General features: G+C 33.7%; 1 pseudogene; it reads right to left on the bottom strand.

The window, feature by feature from the left end:
* Positions 1 to 1414: 1414 nt before the first annotated feature.
* On the bottom strand, positions 1415 to 9211 carry LOC107844897 (annotated as a pseudogene).
* Positions 9212 to 20882: the final 11671 nt, after the last annotated feature.

The raw sequence follows: 20882 nt of genomic DNA, 5'->3' as shown, positions 1-20882 counted from the left end.
TTATAATTTGAAGTGTTCTGTATTTATACTGAAACTCGACTAAATGTAAATTCACATCAAAAAGTCTCATATTAGAGGTTAAGCACTCTCTATCAAATTTGACTTAGGACTTATTGTTCAATTTTAAGATTATCAAGAAATTGAGGCGTAATACAATAAAGTGACAGTAACTTATATTATGATCAAAAACTATATCTTTGTTGGGTGAACCTGATGAAAATATCAAAGACATATGTAAAAAGATAGAAATAGATGAAATAGTAAATTTATGTGTACCGCTCCACTGTAAGTCATTAATTATATGCATGAAATTTTCTTACAAAGTGCTTGCATGATTTATGCTTAAGTGACCTGTATGCAGTGGCGGACCCAAGATTTAAGGATAGTGGGTGCTTAAAAATTTCAAAAACTGAAAAAAATAAAAATTCACCTCAATAAGATTCGAACCCAGGGCATCACTTCTAGTGGAGAACCTTAAAATCATTCAAAATGCCAATACACCCAATCAACTTTTGTTTTATTGGGTGCTTTATAAATTATATACCTATTTTCATATATTTTTTTATGTAATTTTACCTATTCCGTGTCGAGTTTAGTAGGTGCCGAAGCACCCCACAAATATATGTAGGTCCGCCCTTGCCTGCATGGTTTATGGGATTTGAAGCATAATTTTATGAGCAGGTTATTTGAATAAGTGACCAGTCAGTCGATTACTATTGCTCTCCAGTCACTTCATATTTGGTCTTACTCTTCTCACCCTATAAATAAATAAACAAAACACAAATATTTATTTAGTCTCAATTAAAAGGAGGAGTCCTATTTTAAAACTCTGTAAGACATGCAACCTAAAAAATTCTCAAAAGAAAGGGTACTTGTTGGCTCAATCAGTGGTCAGTGCGAAAGAAATTACATAAAAAAAATATATTTTTCCATATATATACACACCCTAACACAACAATATCTTACTTTATCCTAGCTATTTGTGTTATTTTTTTAGTTCATTTTGAAAAATAATATCTCTTTTCTTTTTTAAATACTCTTTTTCCAAATTTTCATATATTATATTTAAAATTATAAAATTAAAGTATATTTTAATATATATTTTAATATATTTTACATGACTATAACTTACGACTATAATATTTAAAGGAGATGTTAGAAAATGTATGGTGAATTATCATGTTCTTCATTATGTACATTTTTTAATCTCAAATTTTAATGTTGATCTTTCAAATTTTTTCACTTAATAATATAACGTACACATAACAATTTATTCTTTTGATATACATTTGTTGTTAATTAACATTGTACACGTGCAAAATACGTACATTTAAAATAATTACTTAAAATACTGAAGGAGAAAAAATGAAAAATTGAGGAACATAAATTTGAGCGGTAAAAATTAACTAAAAATTACACAAATACACAACTTATGTTTTCAATATTACAAAAAAAATCAACTCCCTAAACATATTACAAAAATCTCAACATATACACAAAATGTTATGTATATGTTATGTTATGAGCAAAATTATCGATATTTATGTTAAAGACGGCCTAAACGTATGGACATACGTGTGAATGACCATTAAGTAGAGGGTAGAGGGACGGAGCCCATTATCTTCTGGTAGTAGCTTGCATTAACCCAAAAAGTTGGTGTGGTAAATTCCTCAGTCATAAAAACTTAAAACATGACGTAACTAAAACTAGTAATTTAGGATAATCAGTAAACTAACTAAACACGTGACACATTTTTCAACCTCCAAGCAATTTCATCTAGTGCTTTAGTTGAAGAACCATCTTCCTTCAACGTCTTTCTTCCTGCATCTTTTAACTCTCTCGCTCTAATACGCACTCCTTTTTCCTCTTCACCTTCCATCAATTCTTTCACCACTTCAGCAATTTCCAATCGTCCAATGATATTATCATAAATTTTTAGACTCAGTGCCACTTTTATATCTTCGGTTAACATCACCGCATTCGATCTTTGTTCAGAGAGGCCAAGCAATAAGTGGAATGCCACAGACCATACTCTCCAGAACTGAATTCCATCCACAGTGACTAGTGAGTCAAGAATACGCTGACCGAGCCATGATCAAGAACTTGAACCTGTGGTACCCAATTGGTTAATTAGCACAAGACCTAACCCCTTGATTCTTTCCAAGAACCCATTAGGTAAAAACTCAAGAGGATTAGTTGAATTTTGGACATTAAAATAAGTAGCATTGGGTATTCTATTATTTGGACATCTAATTACCCACAAAACCCTTTGTCCACTCATTTCTAACCCTGTTGCTAGTTCAATTGTCTGTTCATGTGATAAGAGTCCCACCACTCCCAAATGAAAATGTAAACTACTGATCCACGTGGTTGTTCATCAAGCCATTTCAAAGATTGTGACTCATCATCATCAGTTTTGTTACTAAGTTTATCAACTAGTGTAAGTGGTCCAACTGGGTAAACTTTTGGCTTATTGCCAGGCTTTTCCTCTTGTAGATATTGAATAGGTCCACGCTCCAAATCAATAAAGCTGTTCAAAATAATGCCATGGGCCATTTTGAACCTCTTAGTATGGTGAAGAACCCATTTGTAAGCCTCATCTTTTCTATCATGACAATGGTCCGGAAGATCATTCCCATCTATAGGCATGCATCCTGGAACAGTAAAATGGATGCATGTTCACATTAGATCATGTTCAGAGGATAAACTAAAAAGAAAAATGTATCAAATAAATTAAAAAATTAAAAAGAAAAATATGTCATATAAATTAGTACGTGAAGAGTATCAAAGTACTTTTGGAATGAGTTTAACTAGTATTCATCGTCAGTAGTAGAAACTATTTTTTACACAAGCGAGTACTTTAAAGCCTATTATAGGTAAAATTATAAATAAGAACAATAGTTGTAGAAGGCAACTTGGACTCTATATTCACTCTATCATTTTTTTTTATAGCACTATGACTTTGTTATTAAAACTACGAAGGATCAATCGCGTATAGGATCAATCGTGTCTTGTTTTCATTGATCGTCAATTTCTACTTTATTGTTATTTAACATCATATAATTTGAATCAATTAGTAGCATCAACCTTCAAAGCAATCACCGAAATAAACAACGTATAAATAACATAAATATCAACTCTTTTGGAAGTAATTACACTCTCTCCCAATTCTTTAATTAATATACTGTCTCTCCCTATTAATATACATAACATAGCCGACATATACATAGCATTCTATGTATATGTTGAAATTTTTGTAATATGTTTAGGGAATTAAGATTTTTTGTAATATTGAAAACATAAGTTGTGTATTTGTGTAATCTTTAGATAAACATAAGCAATATATCACTATTCTATAAAATAGTAGTCTCAATGTCTCAATTTTTATGAGACTTTTCACTTTTTGAGATTCAAATTTTTTAATATTAACCGTATAATTGGAACTATAAAAGTTAATAAAAAGTAAACTAGTTTAGTTTTAACGGTACAATATATTACTTTTTAAAAGATTTGTAACAAAATTATAATAAAAAGTTAACTAGTTTAACTCTCGAAATCAAAACATCAATAAATAAATTGGGACTAAAAAAAAATTTATAAGCATAATTTTAATTCATTGTAAAATTATCGGTAAGAGAAATTTTTGAGACAAAAATAAATATAATAATTATTTTTTGGATTAATAAAAAATTTAAGGAGAAAATGTGTATAAGAGATATTAGCAAATTCTAAAATTAAAGAATAGAAAGAGAAAAAACCAAATAATTAACAAAATAATTTTATAAAAATAATATCCTGATTATCTATTATCTATTAAAATTATTGCTCCTAAAATAAAATTTTCACTAACGGTGAAAACAAGTTAAACTCTTTTGGATTTATAGTTTCAGACATTACCATGACATTTGTGATTATAAAGCTAGTATGTCACTAAGGATCACTACTGAAAAAAGTAGGAATACGTCAACGGACAAATACTGTGGTTAAATAATAAGATCCATAGTCATAAAAATTATTTTTTCTCCCCAACTTTATTTTAAAAATCAAACTCCCACTTCAACTTTAAACAATAATTATATTTTCCTCTTTACTCTAATTAACTTTTTAAAATTTCTTTTTTACCCTTTATCATCAATTTTTTTATTCTTTTTTTTAACTTCTTTAAAATCATCATATTTTCATTTTAAAAAAAATTCATATAATAAATTTTTCATAAAAACACAAACATTATTCATATAACAAAATTTTCATAAAAACATAAACATTATCTTCTAAAAAAAAAGTAAGAAATATATAAGCTAATGATAATCTTTATGAAGTAAATTAGCATAATAAAAAATTAGTTTTATTAATAATAATTAAAACTATAATATTTATTTTAACAAGTGAAAATAATAAGTACTACTAATTTTATAAACATATTTCAATGCAGAAAATACAAACAATAAATGAAAGAGATAAGCCTCTAATACCATCCCGAACTATGGTCAAAGTTGTTACGACGACACACTCCAACTTCACAGGGGTCCCTATTATTCCCTGAACTCAAATTTAGTGTGTTTTTATCATTTTTTGTGCTAATGTGACACTTTTATTACATAAAATAGAGTCCATATAAAAGGTGTCACGCCATCTAAAACGATTGACAAAAGGTATCACGTAACTAAAAAGATTGACAAAAATACGCTAAAATTTAGTTTAAGGGGTAATAGGACCCCCGTGAAGTTGATGTGTGTTGTAGCAAATTTGGTCATAGTTCGGGAATACTAGATGTTTTTCTCGAATAAAAATAAGGTCAAATTTTAAAGATTATATTTATTTATATAAATTATAAAATATGTAATACTCTATTAATGACAATCACAACTTATTTACTAATATAGACAATAGATAATATCGTTTCCTATCACTTGATCTTCATGCTAAAAATAAATGTTTTAGTTTATCTGCTCAATTTGTGAAATCAAGAGAATTGTATTATTTTTTTCTACTATTTAGTGTTAAATAACTATATAAAGTAACAATATAGACAAATTTAAAGTTTCAAATTATCATTAATAAGGTTAATTTGGCAAAATATACCACTAAGTAAAATTTTCTTAAGGATTGTGTTATATCAACAAAAAGTTAAGTAATACGAAACAAATTTAGTAAGAGAGTGATAAAACATGAAAATATACGCACATGCATGTACATATACACACTTAGGGGTGGATTGTTTGGAAACAAGTTATTCCGGAATTAGTCATTACAAAATAAGTTGTAGTTACATGTATGTGTGATAACTTATCTTATCACTGTGGTATAAATGGTGCGACATATAATTTTGAGACTACCTAATACATTTAATTAAACGCAGGATAAATAATCATAAAATTTATCTCTGAATTATTATAATTATACCTCACACCAAACGACTCTTTAATACATAATACTAAAATAACGATCTTAAAAATAATATTGAATTTTGTGATAAATTTATAAAACGTATTAATTTACGTATAAAGTTAATAAACTTAAATAAAATGCTATAAATATCCATGTTAAAAAAATATTCATTACATATAATATAAAAAAATATAACATAAATATAGAATTAAAATTATAAAGACAAAATGAACATTGCATGGGATAAAGGGGGTATGATTATTGTTCAATGTTGGGGGGAGTTTGATTTTTTAATCAAAGTTGAAGGGTGAAAATGATTTTCACCCATTTTATTTCATTTTCACCCATTTTATTTAGCGACGGATATATATATATATGTTAGCTACTTAGCTATGAGTATTTTAGCGACGACGTTTTATTATACAGTGGCTAATTTCAGTTTTTTTTCTCTCTCGATATTGTATTTGATGCTCCCTCCCTTTCACTTTCTATGGTACTATTAACTGGACATAGAATCTAAAGAAAATAAAGTTTTTTGAAGTATACTAGTAATCTCGTACTTCTGATTTTAAATATGCAACGATATGTATGATGCTATAAGATCTTATAGCTATAATATAGGAACATATATCATTAACGAAAATGTATCATAAAATGAAGAGAAAGTATTAAGCAGTTTATAAATACACTAGATGGCTCGAGCCCGTACTTTGTACGCTTGTAATTGACATAATTATTTGTTTGTTGTTTATTTTAATAAAATATTAAAATGTGAACATGAAGTAAAGACCGAGAGAATTAAGTTTCCACTGAAATACCTAAAGAGTAAATACCAAGAGAACTAATTTTACAGTACTACTTTTCTTTCTTTAAAATTTATCTCCTTTTCATGATAATATCTTCGTTTTTACACTTCAAAAGAAAATTTTATTTTATCACGACAGATTCAAAATCATCTTCCCTCTGAAGTTATATGAGCATATTTAAGAAATAAATATGCTATCACACAAACATATATACAGTAAGCAGAAAATAGAAATGTCTTTAGTATTTCTATTCAGTAGTTTATGACCCTTGCAATGTCATCATCGTACAAGACAACCAAAACTTATTCTTCCTGCAGGCGCTGAAAATAGAAATGTCTTTTAGTATTTCTATCCAGTAGCATACGCGCAATCACTACTATGGAGCTATAATAATGCTAAAATTACGTTTTTATCCTGTACCATTATGGTTTAGAAGTAAACAGTTTGTTCTCTGCATCTTGAGAGCAAATTTTATCCATCACCTGAACTTTGCACGCCCGCTTTGTATTAGAAGTGTGATTGTGTGTACACTCTAAGATGAAAGGGGGAAAAAGAAATAGGTCTGGAACAAGATGAGTACCTTTTTAAGTGCAAAGATGTACTTGAAAATGTTTTTTCATCCGTAGTTCTCTTGTCCTGTAGTTATTATGGGACATAAGTTAGATTATGATAATAGACATAAGCGTGTCAAATCCGTCTGTACCTTTATGTCTCTTCTGTTTGGTGTTGCAATGTGGGCAAATCAATAGTAGTACCAACATCACCACCAGAGATCTGACAGACTTGACCATCTATGGTCTTCAAGTACTTTCTCTATACAACCAAATCAGCACGATCAGAGATTTTGGACTTACATATAAGCTTGTTAGATTTTCATTCAAGTTTCAATCTCATAATATAAATGATTTGACAAACTACTACTACTCACGTTTAGTAGAATTATTTCAGAGTAAGCTTCATATCAAAGATCTAAACATCCTAAACCTTCCAAATTTAACAATTGTGCAAAAGCAAGGTAAAAGTAAAGATATTTATTTATTAACTCAAAATATCAAAATAAGGTGTGATTATAGCGCCATGGACAATATCTAAAATATTTTGATACAACAACATAGGAAGATGAAACATCTTTCAAAAAGAACGCACGCGTTTGTTAGATGTCCATAAAATGAATCCATGACAATCAAGAAAGGGTGGGGACATTATTTATCTAGGCAAATGATAATCGTGGAAGCAAAAGACATCTAAAGTATACATGACTAAATCAAGAAAATGATAGTGGAGAAGTCTCCTGAAAGTACTCTATCTCCTGTTGCTACATCTAGTGTAATTCCAAGAAATACTAGAGAATTTTGCATGCTCCATAACTAACGAAGAGCATGCAAAGCTGTTGTTCTAAATCCTGTATCGCCAACTAAACATGATAATGCACCCATTTCAAGGATTAGAGAACCTAATAATTACGTGAAAAAATAATACACACAAGAACTACTTTCATCACATCAGAAAGGTCCATTCAGCAGCCAAGAGAATACCATCCTTCTACTTAATGCCGACAATTGATGTCCCAGTCACATATGAAAACCTATTGAGAACAATTATGAAAACCTATTGAGAACAATAACAGTAAAAGTTGCAAACATCTAGGGCAAAGTAAGTGAGGAGTTATAAAGGAAAATTACATAAATACAATCTCAATTTGCAAGTGAGCATATGCATAAAATTTAAAGAAATAATGGATCTATTTAGTTTTACTGTTCAAAAGGGGAAGAGAACTTTTTTAGGGACCATAAAATTTGCTGCATGACATTATTGCTAATTTGTTTCATCAAACATTATTAGTACTCTTACATCTAACTACATCTCCCATGCATGCAGAGGATATGGTATATACGAAGAGCAGCACACCTTCCAACAAGCAGATACTTTCTCATTCAATAATTTTAATCCATTATACCACTCCCCGTCTCACTACAACAACAACGTACCCACTGTAGTACTACAAGTAAGGTATTGGGAGGTAGGATGTATGCAAATTTTATCCCTATCTTGGTGGGGCAGAGAGATTGCTTCCGATAGACCCTCGGCCTTCCTCACTAAAGGATTTTACTACCTCGCTCAACCTCTCTTGTGCTTTTGGTTTCACTTTTGGCGTATGAGAAGATTAAGCCCAACTATTTAAAGAGCATAAGCATAAGGTTGTGCAATAGACTTGTAAAAAGGCTTTCTTTTGGTCATTCAACCTAAAATAAACACTTGAAAGCTACAAAAAAAAAAAAAAAAACTGAAAATCATGAAAAAATATTCAATACCAGCGACAAGATAGTAGCATAGACATTCTTTTCATGTTCTTTTTTCCGCTTTATTTCACTTAAGCAAAGGGGTCCTAAATATATGAAACCTAACTATATCAATGCAAAAATCTGAATGACAAATCACAGAGAAATAACAAACCGTACACCGCAATAGCAAGGTCATCAAACAATAAAAACAACACCATATCGGCATGCTATGCAGTATTAAGCAGATCATAAAACTAACTTCGGACAATGGCGTTACCTTGCATAGAGCAAAAATCGATCTTGAAAATAGCAGGTCAAAATCTAATTTCATGTCTCAAGGATCTCCCAGATATCTAACTTGATTACTTTAAACTAACTTTTGAATAATCAAAGGGGTAAAAAATCAGAGAAGCCAAGCAAAGAGAGGGAAATCAATAGCAAACAAAGAAAATTTAGCAGTCTATATTTTCTCTTCTTTTCCTTTGGAAGATGAAAAGCATCTCTTCTATCTTTTCCTTTCCACTTTAAGCAAAAATGACCTTCTGCACCCCTATACTATACTATGTCGGTTTTATACGTTGGACACTTCTAGTTACATGTTTGTTATTTGAACCCCTAAACCCACTAAAAAATTATATTTTAAACCCTTTGACCGTTGACTTTGCCTATGTGGCATTAAAATGCTGACAAGGACGAGGAGAGTGATTACAATGGCCTGGGATGCGAGTGGGGGTTAATTTTTTGTCAATTTTATATTAAAATAATTAAAAAAAAATAAAAAAAAGGATTAATTTTTTTTCAGTTTTTAATTTAAAAATATTTTAAAAAATTAAAAAATAATAAATTTTAAAATAAAAAATAAACCCCCCCACCCCCTTCCCAGTCCAGCCACTCCCCCACCCCACCCCAGCCCCGTCCTAGCCCCTTCACCCATCCAGCTTTTTTCAGCTTTTTAAATTTAAAAATATTTTTAAAAATTTAAAAAATAATATTTTTTAAAGATTCAATATTTTTTCAGTTTTTTAAATTTAAAATATTTCTAAAAACTAAAAAATATTTTTTTTTTTTAAAAAAGCCCTCCCCCAGCCCCAATCTCGTCCATCACCCCACCCCCTCCCCCACCGTCCGCCACCCTATCCACCAGTCACCACCATCCCCCATCCCATCCATCAGTCACCACCATCCCTCACCCCATCCACCAGTCCACCACCATTCCCGTCCCCCATCCAGCACCCTCCTCGTCCCCCACCCTCTTCTCATCTTCCACCCTCTCCTCATTCCCCCACCCCGTCTTTCACCCTCCTCCAAGTAACACAACCACCACCCCACCAGCATTCAGTCACTCTCCCACCCCACCCCAGCCCACAACATTACAAAATTCCATCAAGAACCCCAGCATTACAAAATCCCATTACAAAATTTCATTACAAAAATTTTTCTCCTCTAAGTTTATTACCAGCTTTGGTCAATTTTTATGTTAAATTTTAGTTTTTTGGTAAGATTTGATCAAGACATCATGAAATTAATTCAAATCAAGCACCATAGAATTAATTCAAAAAAAAAAACAAATTCAATTGCATTTCAATTTTACCATGGAATCATCTGCTAACAAAAAAATTTAAAATTTCACATCAAAATAACTAAACACAATCAATGGATCTTGAATTTATATGAAAATTCTTTTATAAAATTTAATAATCTTAACTACTTTTTTTGATTCATTGGAAGTAAAACATATTAATTGGGGTTTATAAAGAAAAGAAGAAGGAGAAGAGAGAGAGAGTAGAAGAAGAAAAAGGAGAAGAGAGAGAGAGTAGGAGAAGAAGCAGAAGAAAAAAGAGAGAGGGAGAATAAGAATCGGGGAAAGAGAAAGAAAAGGGGAAGAGAGGGAAAAGAGGAAAAGGGGGAGGGAGGGATTTTTTTTTTTAAAAAAATTAATTAATTTATTTTAATATTTAATATTTTTTATATTTAAAAATGACGTGGAAGCTGACGTGGCGAGAGTGTGTTACACTCACCGAAAAAGTGTTTAAAATATTGCTTTTTAGTTGATTCAGGGGTTCAGATGACAAACATGTAAGTAGAAGTGTCCAACTTACGAAACTGATATAGTACAAGGGTCCAGAAGGTTATTTTGCCCCACTTTAATGATTCTTATCAAAAATTTAAAGTTATATGATAAAAAAATTTGTTATTTAACTGACAAATTCACACTAATACAAATAGTGTTTTTCACTTTTCTGTTATCCTAATTACTGACACAGTAGAGCTGGATGGATATACATGTCCAATCAATATCCTACTATCCACCAAATCAATCCACAAAACCAAAACAATAAAAATCAAAACTTCCATAAAAAAAAACCAAAAATCCCCAACAAAGAGAATCAAACAAACTCACATCAATCAACAAACCCGACAAAATTACCCTTCATTGTCTAACAGAAGTTTCACTTATACACTTTGGTACTGGTCTTTTGAGGGGATCATTTCTCCACATTATTTTTGAGATAGAAGTTATCGTAAAAAATATTGCAGGAACAACCTTTGAGAGAATAGCCCCTACAATTGATCTGCTTCGGTCTACAGAAAGTCTTGAAATGTAAAGAGAAATTCAATTTAGCAAATAAAATATGAAATGGGACTACAACTAGTAATTTAGAAAAGAAGTAAACAAATTTGAGAAAGATCATAATATAATATACTGTAGACTAACCGATAAGCAAAAATCACAGCATCAACTTCAATAGTGATTGCACAATAATAACACTGACTTAACTGCCCAACAATAAAAGCAACTGGATTCAAAGACCAGAATAACTTCAGAAATTTTATGAAAGTCAAAGGACAGAAAATAACATCTCATTGAAGCAGTAAGATTTCATTTGGTGTGTGCACAACTATAGGTGAAGTTCTAGGGGTTTGAGGAGACAACAAAGCCCAGCAGACAGAATCTCTTGTGTAAAAGGAAGAGAAGAAAGCATTGCGACATGATACACTGAGAAATTAAAATATTACCTCGAGCTCCAGCAGAGAAGAGGAAGGGGGCATCAGACAAGTGATAGCAGCATCAACACACGAACCATACTTACTAGCATTCCATAGCTGGTATAGAAGCCTACCGAAAGTTTCTCAAGAATTTTCAGATTCTTTCTCATCCCAGAACTGCAAGTATCTTTCTCAAAACCATCTCTAAAGCATATTCTGCATTTACCGACATTAGCAGTATGGCATATGAGAACTTAAACTTCATGGTTCGAGATCTAAATGGAGATGTAAAAATTAAAAATAAATGTTCTCATGACTCATAGCATAGTTGATGAAGAAAAAATAGTGTTACTTGTAATTGTGAGAATGATTGAGTACCTAAATGTCTGATCCATCAAACCGAGAAATAATACCTGACATAACAACACAGACCTCTTTTGATGATGCATCTTGGGTCAGATCTCTCTTGGTATCACGAACTCTCAATCTGAGGATCTTTTTAGGGCTTACTATCTACCACACATAATTTCTAGTAATTTCGTTAAATATCCTATGGCACAGCTAATGAGAACAACAAATAACCTCAAAGCAAACTTCTAGGTTCCAAAATCTACTACATAACATAATCAACTTCATAAAAAATCTGACGAGCTGCATTATGCTGAAGAAATTGAAGACAAGTTAGGTCTTAGGTCGAAGCACAGAAATTAAAGATGAGAAGATGCTAGGGCTTAGGGCAAGGATGTGTTGGTAAGTGAACATTGCATCAAAAATGGTGTACCATAACCAACGAGGAACTTTAGTAACTTTTCTGGAGATCCTCTCTTAACTGAACATTCTATCAGACATGTTAATGTATCAGTCATAGCATTATGCTCTATGAACACAAGCATTGCAATGAACACCACTACAACAACTTTCATTGTGATTAAGAGAGAGTTAATTTGCACTATAGATATTGCTGTTCTTGTTTTATGGTTGGTGTGAAAATAAGCTTGTCATAAGGAAGTATTAATAAAGGAAACATATATCATTCTATTGTTTTTAGATTATTACATCTAAGATAATTTGTGTGATGGAGAATCAAGGGAGGATCCACACCTTTAGCTAAAAGGTATCAATTGAGACCCGACTGTCACACTCCTTTTTTAACTCCCAAAAAGTTTTGATTTTAAGTTCGAAAGGATTTTTATTATTAAAGTGACAAAAATAAAGATAATTTATTTCAAAAAGGACCATTTACATTCAAAACGCAGAGTCGCCACTTAGCATAATCTGGTGTGCAAAATCACCTTTGGAAAATCTTTTTCAAAATGATTTGACTCTAAAATTGATCCGCGAACAGAGATTCCGACTAGGAATTCTGTTGACCGAGGGGAAGGTGTTAGGAATCCCTTGATCCCGTGGTTCAATCACGGTCGCTTGGTGGAGCGTATCGGCTACTTTTGACACTACGAATGTAAAAACCACACAAATCACGTAAAATAATCAAACAAACAAAATAAAAAAAAAAAGCGAATCAAAAGTACAGTGTCCAGTTCAATTTATATAGTCTAAAATAGAAAAATGCAAAAACTAAATCCTATCTAACCTACACTAATACTAACTATGCTCCCGTGCTTTACCCGATGCCTTGGGCCTTGATCACGATCCTCCTTCGCCAACATGATACGTCGGGATATTCCCCGGTGAATAAATACATCAACCTCCGGGACATTTCCCGGCCAAATGAATACATTTCAAATTCATGCGATAAACTAAAACAAACATCTAACACCTTTCACATTCAAATTTTCACAAAAAAAACACTTAATCCTAAACTTGCCTACCCGAACCTACATTGGCCTATCCATTTCAACACATCGTAGACCTATTACAGTTCATACAATATTCATGTTTATTCCAAATTAAACAAAACAATAATAAACTCAAATTAATCTAATTTGACCATTTTTCATCAAATTCTTAATTCCGCCTCTATTTACTATAAATCTCACAGCTACCCCAATTCTGAGTATTCAATTTCGAGATAAAAATCAAGACAATGATGTCAACATGGCTCAAACAAGCTCACAAACACACTACACAACTAACATCAATATAAAAAGGTAGAGTTAAAGAGATGGACCTTCAAAGAACCAATTTCGTTGATAAGAAATGAGTTAAAGAAAATCTGAATCCGAAAGCCCAAATAGAGACCTCGACAATGATGAACTTTCGGCTCCGATACAAAAGTCCCTAGAATTCAAATCCAAAACCTAGGAAACCACAGAGAATTCCAAGCAAATAGAAATGACGAGACATAGATTCAAATGGAATAACTCGATTAAACTAACTTCGACTCGAGTTTGGGAATAAGGGATTCAGTGGCGTTATTTTTTGGGCATATTTCGCCCAAAAAAATAACGAGACAATGATGGGAGAGGTTTTTTCGATGAACCTCGATATTTCTTGGACAAATTCCCCCAGAAATCAAGAATAAAGAGATGATTTAGGGGGTTTTGAAGCTGGGTCAGTCGAATCAGTGAATTAGGACCGATCAGATCTTTCTCAACTCCCTTAGTTCCTTCTCCCTCGTGATTTCCCTCTCGACCTCTCTGTTAGTGTGTGCAGTCATAGAGAAAAAGAAAAGAAAAGAAAAATGGATTCGTCTACTACATGTTTGCTGTGTTTAAATGTGTGTGAATTCCGCTCATGGTTAGGAAAGAAAAAGAAAACCTCTATCCATGATGGATTGGAAAAAAGAAAGAAAAATGGAGTTCATCAATGGCTTCTCCTGTTCTTCTTCTCTAGGAAAAAATTGGAACCCCTCTTTTCTATATATGGAAAAATGGTGCCTATATGCATATCTCCAACGAAAATAAAATTGGTCCCCTCCTCTTTCTTTGAAGCTTCCTCGTGGGACCCTTCTCCTCTTTTAGCATATCCTTATCCCTTTTTACTTTTTGGACAAAAAATATGAGGAGGGTTATATGGGGTAAGGGTGAGGGTAGGGGTATGGGATGGTGAGGGTAGTTAGGTGAGAGATGAGGTGTTGTTTTTTAATTGGAGGGTTGAGGGTTAGGTATTTATTTTTTATTGGGTGAGTTGTTGGAATCTTTAAGATAAGACAAAATTGGAAGGGAATAAATAAATAAGTAAAAGATGAGGTGGTTATTCATTTGTTTTTCTTGAAGAAAACTATAAGATGGGATCAAAGTGCGTGATAACAGAGAAAGGATTATTTTCGACGGGACAAAATTACATGTCTACATCATGCCCCCTTTGAATTTAAACACCAAGTGTTTTCATACAAAGAATTAGACAACGAGACAGAATTTTATTCCGATCATTATTCAAGGAAAGAAACAGAAAAAAGAAGGATAACTGAGTCTTGACGGACATCCTACCTATCCAAGTTATGAAGGAATCAAGTCACGTGTATCTCAAATGATTGGAAAGAGAAGGACTATACCGAGTTGGAGAGTTGAGTGAAGTTCCATTGAGGTTCCATCGAGGTTCTGATCGCGGCTCTGTCATTACATCAAAAATGAAAAATTACAAGAGTTAAAAAGATAAATACAATTACAAAAGTCCTATCTATGCAGCTTCTTTTGAACTCTTGACTTGAGTTTTATCACCCTATTCTTCAGGCGAGCTCCTGACTTGTAATTTCCTCAACTTGTTGCTTGGTTTTCAATTGCTTCACCATGTTGCTTGACTTTCATTTATTTGCCCTATTCTTTAGGTAGGCTTCTGACTTGCCATTTTTGACTTTCGATTTCATCAACTTCCAATTTTATCACCCTGTTCTTCAGGTGGGCTCCTGCAATCAAAATCAAAACTAGAAAGAAAATTATCCCCAAAAAGGTTAAGATAAAGAAAGATTTCATTTTTTTGAAAGTAATGTCCCATTTTTTAGAAGGGTCCTGAATAGAAAGTAAAGTCCCATTTTTCAGGAGGGTCTTGAACAGAAAGTAAATTCTCATTCTTCAAGAGGGTCCTGAACAGAAAGTAAAGTCTCATTCTTCAGGAGGGTCCTGAACAGAAAGTAAAGTCCCATTCTTCAGGAGGGTCCTGAGCAGAAAGTAACGTCCCATTTTTCAGGGGGGTCCTGAATAGAAAGTAAAGTCCCATTTTTCAGGAGGGTCATGAACAGAAAGTAAAGTCCCATTTTTTAGGAGGGTCCTGAATAGAAATTAAAGTTCCATTTTCCAGGAGGTTCCTGAACAGAAAGTAAAGTCCCATTTATCAGGAGGGTCCTGAACAGAAAGTAAAGTCCTATTTTTCAGGAGGGTCCTGAACAGAAAGTAAAGTCCCATTTTTCAGGAGGGTCTTGAATATAAAGTAAAATCTCATTTTTCATGAGGTTCCTGAACATGAAAGTAAAATCCCATTTTTCAGGAGGGTCCTGAACATAAAGTAATGGTAGGGTCCTGAACATGAAAGTAAAGTCCCATTTTCAGGAGGGTCCTGAACAGAAAGTAAAATCTCATTTTTAAGAAGGGTCCTGAACATAAAGTAAAATCCCATTTTTCAGGAGGGTCCTGAACATGAAAGTAAAGTCTCATTTTTCAGGAGGGTCCTGAACAGAAAGTAAAATTTCCCAAATATGCTTTCCCAAAGGTAGTTAAACTTATTGAACAAAAACTTTGCCCCTGTTTCATTAAAGAAAATTTGTCAGTTAGAACTTAGTAGTGGCTTGCATCACTTGGCTTCTCAACATCTGCTCCAGTACTCGTTCCTTCCATATTTGTTCTGAATCACCGACACTTGCCTCTGTTTTGCCGCATCATTGACCCAGACCAGATCGGGGGAAATGAATTTGACTCAAACACCACGTTTCTATTTTTCCCTGCCTCCGAGATACATCTTTTGACATCTGATACTCCCATGAATCCAGCAACCTATCGGTTGATAGACTACCCTTGCCTTATTTTGAATTATGATTATGTTTCTCTCATGTGTTGGCCTTGGCTTTCCCTCATACAATTAGGGAGATTGGTAGAAAGTTTTGAAATCCTTTCTCGCTCATTTTGACATAGAATAGACTCAAAAATGTAAAGAAACAATGGTGAATTTTCTTTTGACAGAAGACATAAAAGGATAAAATATAAATGAGTAAATGAAAGAAAAAGGCAATGTCCCTCTTTTTAACAAAGAAGAAAACTTATCTGAAAAACGGTAACCCTCTCCAATGACTATGACATGCATTTTTGGATTAAGCTGCCTGATCTTCCTATCCAAACTTCCCATTTGTTGTTGAGCTCGTGCCTTTGCCGCTGCTGCTTCTTCAACTTATTAGACTCATATATCTCATTCAATTGACGACATCTTAGAAGATTTTCATCAACAAACGTCTTTCCTTTCACCTTTTTCTTGAACTCGCCATCGCCTTACGGTGCCCGTGAGGGTTTTCACCAATAAGACCCTCTCATTTTTGTTTCTCTCAACTCTTCATCGCCTTATGGTTCCCATGAGGATTTTCATCAGTAAGACTCTCTCATTTTTATTTCTCTCAACTTACCATCGCCTTATGGTGCCCACGAGGGTTTTCACCAATAAGACTCTCTCATTTTTATTTCTTTCCTGATTTCTTATGTTGAGGAAGATGAGTAGTACCCCCAACTACATCATAGTATCCATTTTATGCTTAGCCTTAACATTATCAAAGATTGATCCGAAGGTCTTTCTTTGGTTGTAACTTGGTTTTTGGATAAGGTTAGAAAGAAAATGATGGAAGAAGGCTCAAACGACACTTGAAGTGGGGGTGGGATTTACAACTTTTAGAATCGACTCAACAACTTATTAGCTCATGCCCCAATTTTTTGTTGATTGGGTGACTCTAAAATGGCTTATTTGGTTGGACTGAGCCCTGAATAGGGCAACCTACGTATCTCACTCCCAAGATAGGAGAATCAGGTTGCACGTAGTTCCATCATCTTGTTCTTTATTTTGATCTAATTTTCACTTCTTTCTTTTTCTTTTATTATTATTATTATTATATTTTTTTCATGCTTTTCTTTTATTCTTCTTTTCTTGACATTTTATTTTTTACTCTATTTTGATTCCAAAAGAGGGATATGAAAGAAAAATAAAACTAGGCTCAAACGGGATAAACAAAGGATGACACAATGTTTGGATAGCAGAATGAAATGCCTTCATCATATCAATCTTTAAGAATACAAGTACTAAACATGGAATAGAACCAACAAAGGATAAAATATCATACATAATATCTTTTGATCGCATCAGCATTGATATCCATCTCTGCCATTTTGCCTTCAATATCTGTCAAATATAAGGTCCCATTGGGCAACACGTTCTTAATAATAAAAGGACCTTGCCAATTTGGGGAGAGCTTGCCTTTAGCTTCAACCTGATGACGGAGGATACACTTTAATACCAACTAACCAGCTTCAAAATTCTTGGGTCGTACTTTTTTGTTATACACCCGAGCTATTCTCTTCTGATACAATTGGCCATGACATACCGATGCTAGCCTTTTTTCCTCAATCAAACTCAATTATTTCAGTCAGGTTTTGACCTACTCATCATCAGCAATCTCTACTTCCATAATGGCTCGAAAAGAGGGAATTTCAACTTCTGTTGGAATGACTGCTTCTGTCCCATACACCAATAAATATGGAGTTGTCCCTGTTGAAGTACAAACAGTAGTGCGATAACCTAGTAATGAAAACAACAACTTATCATGCCATTGTTTAGACCCTTGTACCATTTTTCGCAGTATCTTCTTGATATTCTTATTGGTGGCTTCCACGGCACCATTTTCCTTCGGACAATATGAAGTGGAATTTCGATGTGCGATCTTAAACTGTTGACACACTTCTTACATCAAATGACTATTGAGATTGGCAGCATTGTCTGTAATGATCATCTTAGGAATTCCAAACCTACAAATGATGCTGGAATGAACAAAATCTACTACCGCCTTCTTTGTCACTGACTTGAAAGTTACTTCTTCTACCCACTTTGTGAAGTAATCGATGGCCACCAAAATGAACCTATGCCCATTCGACTCTTTGGGCTCAATTGGTCCAATCACATCTATTCCCCAAGTTACGAAAGGCCATGGAGCAGACATTGCCTGCAATTCAGCGGGAGGAGATGTATCAGATCACCATGTACTGGACATTGATGACATTTCCGAACAAAACAAATAGAATTTTGCTCCATAGTAAGCCAATAATAACCTGCTCAAAGTATCTTCTTTGACAAGACATAACTGCTCATATGCGGCCCAGATACTCCAGAGTGTATTTCAAACATGATCACCGAGGGTTCTCTTGCATCTACACACCTTAAAAGTCCCAGATCCGGGGTTCTCTTATATAAAATTCCCCCACTTAAGAAAAATCCACTAGTCAAACGTCTAATAGTCCTCTTTTGATAATTTGGTGGCATGTGTTGGGTAGTCTCCTGACTGAATATATTGCTTGATATCAAAGTACCAAGGTTATCCATCGAGCTCTTCTTCAACCGTATTATAGTAAGCATGCTAATCACGACTCTATATATGCGCTGGATAGATGTAGGCTTTATCAGGATGTTGGAACATTGAAGACAGAGTGGCTAAAGCAGCAGCAATCTTATTATGAATCCTTGGAATATGCCTAAATTTTACTGACACAAACCGTTGACATAGCTTCTGCAAGCATTGTCGATATGGTATGAGCTTCAAATCTCGCATCTTCGAATGGCCTTAAATTTGATGGGCGAGAAAATCTAAATCCCCTAACACCAATAGTTCCTGACTCCCATATCAACAGCTAACCTCAAACCAAGAATACACGCTTCGTATTTTGCCATGTTATTGGTACAATAAAATCGAAGTTGCACTGTTACCGGGAAATGTTGCCCTAATTCAGAGATAACAACCACACCTATTTTGACTCTTTTTATGTTGACAGCTCCAACGAAGAACAACTTCCTACCTGGATCAGTATCTATAACGACTTCATCGACACAAAACACTTCTTCATTAGGAAAATATATTTTTAGTTGCTCGTACTCTTCATCAATGGGATTCTTAGCAAGATGATCTTCCAAGGCTTGGGATTTCATAGCGGTTCGAGTCACACATACAATGTCGAACTCGGTGAGCAATGTTTTCCACTTTGCCAATCGACCTATCGGCATAGGCTTCTGAAAGATATACTTCAAAGAATCTATGCGGGAGATGAGATAAGTAGTATAGGACGAGAGATAATGCTTTAACTTCTGTGCTACCCAAGTTAAGGCACAACACATCCTTTCAAGAAGAGTGTACCTGACATCATATGTTGTGAACTTCTTGCTAAGATAATAAATAGCCTGCTTTTTTTTGCCCGTGACATCATGTTGACCCAGGACACAACCAAAATAATTGTCCATGACTGATAAATATAAGATCAAAGGCCTACCAGGCTCCGGTGGTACCAGCACGGGCGAATTTGACAAGTATCTTTTGATTCTATCGAACGTTTCCTGACATTCTTTAGTCTATTCTACCACAACACTCTTTTTTAGAAACTTGAATATGGGCTCATAAGTTGTTGTGAGTTGAGTAATAAACCAACTGATGTAGTTCAGTCTACCAAGTAAACTCATCACCTCTGTCCTATTCTTGGGCGGGGGCAAATCCTGAGTGGCTTTGATTTTCAAAGGATCCAATTCAATTCCCCGATGGCTGACTACAAACCCCAATAGCTTTCCAGACGGGACTTCAAATACACATTTTGTCGGGTTGAGTTTGAGATTATACCTGCGAAGCCTTTCGAAGAACTTCCTTAGATCTTTAATATGGTCATCCTGATTCTTTGATTTAATAATCACATCATCTACATAGACCTCAATATCCATAGACCTTAATATCCTTATGCATCATGTCATGAAATATAGTGGTCATGGCTCTCATGTAGGTTGCTCCAGCATTCTTCAAACCAAATGGCATTACTCGATAACAATAAGTTCCCCATGGTGTGATAAAAGACGTCTTCTCTGTATCTTCACCATCTATAATGATTTGGTGGTATCCGGCATAGCAATCCACAAAAAAAGTTACCTCATTTTTAGCACAGTTGTCCAGCAAAATATGGATGTTGGGCAACGAAAAATCATCCTTCAGACTTGCTCTGTTCAAATCACGGTAATCAACACATGTTCAAATCATGGTAATCAACACATACTCGAATTTTGCCATTTTTCTTTGGGACAGGAACAATATTGGATAACCATGTGGGATAATGGTCCACTCGAATGACTTTGGCTTCAAGTTGTTTCATGATTTCCTATTTGATTTTAATACTTAAATCTGTTTTAAACTTCCTCAACTTCTATTTGACAGGGTGGAAGACAGGATCAGTTGCCAATTTATGAGCCACTAATTCAGTGCTTAAACCAGGCATATCATCATAAGACCATGGAAAAACATCCTTAT

Source organism: Capsicum annuum, chromosome 10, assembly GCF_002878395.1.
Source record: "Capsicum annuum cultivar UCD-10X-F1 chromosome 10, UCD10Xv1.1, whole genome shotgun sequence".
NCBI classification, from domain to species: Eukaryota; Viridiplantae; Streptophyta; class Magnoliopsida; order Solanales; family Solanaceae; genus Capsicum; species Capsicum annuum.
Note: the sequence above shows the minus strand (reverse complement) of the source record. Positions and strands in the feature narration are given on the sequence as shown.